Raw genomic sequence first — 5,180 nt, forward strand, 5'->3', positions numbered from 1 at the left:
ATACACTACTACCTATTTCTCATCAATAGTTTAACCATGAAAACACAGAGAAATATTCAACATTACTTCTAAATTTTCAGCTAACATTTACTGTTGTAAACTACATCTAGTAACACAGTACTTTGACTACTGGATCTTACTTCTGATATCAATATTATATATATATTAATACAGATTACTTATATATTACTTTCATATTGCAGATAACTTCTATTATTACACTTTCCTGATATGCTGAATACTGAACATTAACAGTTTAATGTCAGTGCTCTGTGTTGGACAGTTGATGTAAAGCTGTTTGTGAATTACCTGGAGGCCTCTGTCCTGGTGTCAAAGAACTTCCTCATTGCACGAAGACACTCTGTGATCGCGGACTACGTCTCTGTGATCGTGGACAATGTCTCTGAGATTATGGACAAAGTCTCTGTGATCATGAACAATGTCTTCGTGATCGTGGACGATGTCTCTGAGATCATAGACGCTGTGTCTGTGATCATCAACAATGTTTCCATGATCGCGGGCAGTGCCGTCAAATCGGTGACCCCCGTCTCCGCCGATTCTATCGCAAGGTCTCTACGAAGCATGGGACAATGTCTCTGATCATGGACAACGTCTCTCTCATCTTTGACAAGGTCTCTGTGATCATGGACAATGTCTCTGATCGTGGACGATGTCTCCCTCGTCCTCAACAATGTCTCTCCGATCATGGACCATGTCTCTGCGATAGTGGATGACATCTTGGCAATCTTGGACGATGTGGTGAATGAAGTGGTGACACCTGAAGGAAATCAAAGAGAAACATACAAAGGAAAATGATCAATACACTACTACCTATTCCTCATCGACAATTTAACCATGAAAACACGGATAAATATTCAACATTACAGCAACACCACAACATTTGATGGTTTTACACGCCTTACTATACTATGACGTTTTTGACGCCTTACTATGCTATGACATTTTTTTAATGGTTTTTGACACCTTAATATATTGTTACATTTCGTGATTTAGACGATATAGTATTTGACATATGACATTTTTAAACCATTTTTAACAGCATACTATACTGTGACATTTTATCTGATTTTTGACCACATATTATACTATGACGCCTAGTCTGCCAGGGGATTTTCGATGATGCACTGAGCCTCTCTTTCTCTCTCAGTATGGATTCATATCCCATAAATACATGTTACTAACTCGATATCTTTCCTTTCCCGTAGGTTTGTGTTCTTTTGCCTCTCTCTCTCCTATTCTGCCACTTGAATTGAACGGAATTATTTTTATGTTTTGACATCACATTTTGAACAACATACTGTACAATGCCATTTTTAACCACACACACAGACTATGACATTTTAGTCCAGTCAGACCATGTACTATTCTATGGCACTTTTATTTTAGGCCATATACTAGGACATTTTTAATCACATTTTGGACACCACACTATGACATTTTAGTCACATTTTGGATGACATACTATACTTTGATGTTTTTAACCACATTTTGGATGAAATGCTATACTAGGACATTTTTTATCACATTTTGGGCAACATATTACACTAAGATGTTAAATCACATTTTGAACAGCATACTATACTATGACAGTTTGGTCACATTTTTAACTGAAAGGAGTTAAAAATAATAATTTAACACAGACTGGGTAAATCTTTAGGACACATACCTCTTTGGACTGTAAGGTGAGAGTTGGTGTTTCCCTGCAGGCTGCAGCAACTGAACAAGTAGACCTGGAAAACAAAAGAAAAAACACTTGAAAAAGAATTAAACTAATAGCCAATAACCAAAACTTGCAAAAACGTAAATAGTGTACCAGAAGAGTTACTGCAAATCTAACTTGCCTTGGATAATCAAAATTCGGTATAATTATACATTTTTATAATTATTATATTTATTAACCTACTTATTACCAACACCTCTGTGACCTCCAAACTTCTGTTCAGCATCATATGAATAAAATAACACGTCTAAGAAACGTACAAGTGCTGATGACTCATAGCTATCAGTTACCTCGATTTTGGTTTTATGGAAGGACAAGAGAGCTTTTGGTGAGAATGTGTAATTTGTGGTGAGAAGCTAGTTAATGACATCATGAAGCCAGGCAAACTGAAACGACACCAGGAGACAAAACACCAGGAGACTATTGGTGAAAGTCCAGAATATTTTGAGAGGAAGAACCGGTTGGCACTATCAAGAAGATCCACGGATGTCAGAAAAGCTTTTGAAAGAGCAGGTAGTGATTTACACAGGGCCACAGAGGCATCATTTGAGTGTTCGATGTTAATTGCCAAAGTTAAAAAGCCACACAATATTGGAGAGCAACTTATCAAACCCGCCTGCCTGAGAATTGTGGAGAAGCTGTGTGGACCACAGGTGGTTGATAAAGTGAAAACTGTCCCACTCTCTGACAACACTGTCAAAGACAGAATTGATCAAATGGAATGTTCCCTTTGCCATTTTGCTGGAAGAAACAACAATAATGGCAGATGAATCCGTGCTCATTAAGTGCAGTATATTGATGGTGAATTGATGACTTGAAACAAGACATTCTTATGTCTACAAATCTAGCAATAACAGGCCAGGATATATTTTTGGCTGTGGACTCCTATCTCTCATTCAACAATCTGCCCTTTTGCCATCAAACATCTGGTTCTTAAGTAAACGGAGAAACAAGCTGAGCAAACAGCCCCTCACAATGTCCTGTGTCCGCATCGCAGAGAAAAATTTATTTTTTTATATGCAACTGCTTTATTATGGTTTATACTTTATGTGAAAGCATAATCTTTAGGACACATACCTCTTTGGTCTGTAAGGTTAGAGTTGGTGTTTCCCTCCAGGCTGAAGCAGCTGAGTAAGTAGACCTGCAAAGCACAAGCACAACACTTTAAAGTTTTACTTTTAATATAATTATTTCTGACCGTAATCTCACCTCTTACATTGTGGAATTAAAATCCAGTTTTCAAGCCTGAATTCAACACAAAACTGTACTGAATTAAGTCGCCACAAAAAATGACTAATCACTAATATACACAACAAGAGATCAATGGATGGCCATGGACAGATTACAATCACTTACAGGCCCTACAGGTCCTGACCTGCAATATATCCCTGAAGTGTAAAATGATCAGAAACGGACACAAAAGATACAGAGATACACAAAAACAAAGACACAATACGATGTAAAACAACCACAAAGAGACAAAAAACCACAGCAACGTGATGCTAAACTTTCACAAACATACTTAAAGTGACCAGGATGAAACACAAAATTACAAAGGGACACAAAATGTCTGCAAAATGACAGAAGAGATGTAAACAGACTAGAGTTTACATTAGCTGGCACATGCCACCTTTTAGCCAGTATCATGCATTACTGTCTGGCAGATGAAAACAGTAATTTTACTGAGCAGGACACAGGAGCTGCTGGAATACCTCTGCCTTGGTTAGTTGGCTTGTGTTATTGGATAACTGGGGAAATAAATAATCAGGTCATTTACATGAGTAAAAGTACCGCACGCTAACTAACAACCTAACAGACCAAGGCAAGCAGTGTCTCAGCAGCTCTGTTCTGCAGACTGGACAAAACAAAACATGCATTAAATTACGTTAAATACGTTAAATTACTATTTTTGTCAATGGAGTCTAGTTGAGACGGTGCACCGTTAGTTAACACTGCAGCAGCTGTTGGCGGTGTCCGGTTTCGCTGTTCTTGATCAATACTGTACTGTACTGTATAAACATCTACGCACAAGTCTGATGCTGTTTAGTGTTTGGTTACATGACTCGACTCGCATCGCATATTAACATTTAGCATGACTTCGACTGAGCAGACACCCATCAAGGTGTACATCATATTGACTTTCTTACTTAAGCTCATAACGTATGTGCTTGGTTTTCGATTGAACGTGGGCTATTTAGAACATATTCCGGCTATTAGTCCTATATGGTCGGAATTCTTAGTTATTTACAATTAAAAAAGCACACCGTAAACAGACTACCGAGAGACGGCCGTTGTGTTTTCATCCGTCCGTGTTAGTGGCCCACATCTCATGTCAGGGAGGCTTTAGTGACAGAAACAGTCTAACCCACGTAATCAAAACGACTATCAACGGATATAAAGATAACATATATAATTAAAAGGAAGGGGTAATGCAAATGCCGATGGCCACCAACGCTAATGTTAGCCGCTAATTAGTTAGCTTGTTAGCCTTACCCGCTGGTGTGCTCAGCCTCCAGTCTCACTCATGTTCGACAAAAGCAACTCCAGAGCCCGTTTTAGCATCCAGACTTGTTCAGTAATGGTGTTTCTCACGGTGCTAAGAAATCAAAGCGGTGAAGCCATGACTCAAACGTTGGTTTTATTCTATATTTTTAACGTTTCTTTCAGATTTTGTTTTTCCGTGTCTCTGTGCAAGCAAGTCACTTCCGATGACGACACACGTAAGCCGACGTCTGTAGACAAAACGCTGATTGGTCGACTGACTCTGCTCCGCCTATCTCGTCTCTGATTGGTCGAAACAAAGAAGCTGTTTGTGTATGTGGACTGTTTGACTGATAATCCTTAATACACAGTGTATTGATAAGTCAAATCCAAGCACACCACAACAGGTGAATGAGTCACAGCAGATGAAGGACAATCCTCCCACAAACTACCAGTAATCATCATCATTTACTAAACTTTACACTAAACATTTCACACTTCCTCACTGCAGCTGCGTTTAACCTGCTGACGTCTGACATGTTTGAGGGTCCTCAATCAGAGGAAGGAACATAAAAGCAACTTCATCTCATTTCAGAGCAACAGTTTAGAGATAAAAAACAAAAAACTAACACTGACCTTTTGTAACTCTTCATGTCTCTCTTCTCTGTGTGATTTGTTGTTATGTGTTGGGTGAGAGAATAAAAACGAAGCGCCCCCTAGTGGTCAAACATCTGTCATTATCTTTGCTGAGCTTTGTCAAATTTTGTGGTCTAGAACAAAACAATTAAAAGTTACCAACTTGACATTCTCTACTTGCTGCTGGTAAATTAAATATGCAGCAATCGACAGTGTTACTCAGTGAACAATAGCATCATAATATTACATTGTGTTTTTAGTTAATTTTATATATAGCCTCTGGGCTAATCAGTCAAAGGTGCTGCGGGGTCACAGGTTCCTG

General features: G+C 38.6%; 1 long non-coding RNA gene across 1 annotated transcript; it reads right to left on the reverse strand.

The window, feature by feature from the left end:
* Nucleotides 1–313: 313 nt before the first annotated feature.
* On the reverse strand, nucleotides 314–4,518 carry LOC108887511 (uncharacterized). Its single transcript, XR_001961644.2, has 4 exons — nucleotides 4,235–4,518; nucleotides 2,819–2,882; nucleotides 1,688–1,751; nucleotides 314–778 (listed from the first exon to the last, which is right to left on the reverse strand). It is a non-coding gene; the product is annotated as an uncharacterized LOC108887511 (long non-coding RNA).
* Nucleotides 4,519–5,180: the final 662 nt, after the last annotated feature.

Source organism: Lates calcarifer, unplaced genomic scaffold (assembly GCF_001640805.2).
Source record: "Lates calcarifer isolate ASB-BC8 unplaced genomic scaffold, TLL_Latcal_v3 _unitig_1237_quiver_3098, whole genome shotgun sequence".
In the NCBI taxonomy this organism is placed as follows: domain Eukaryota; kingdom Metazoa; phylum Chordata; class Actinopteri; family Centropomidae; genus Lates; species Lates calcarifer.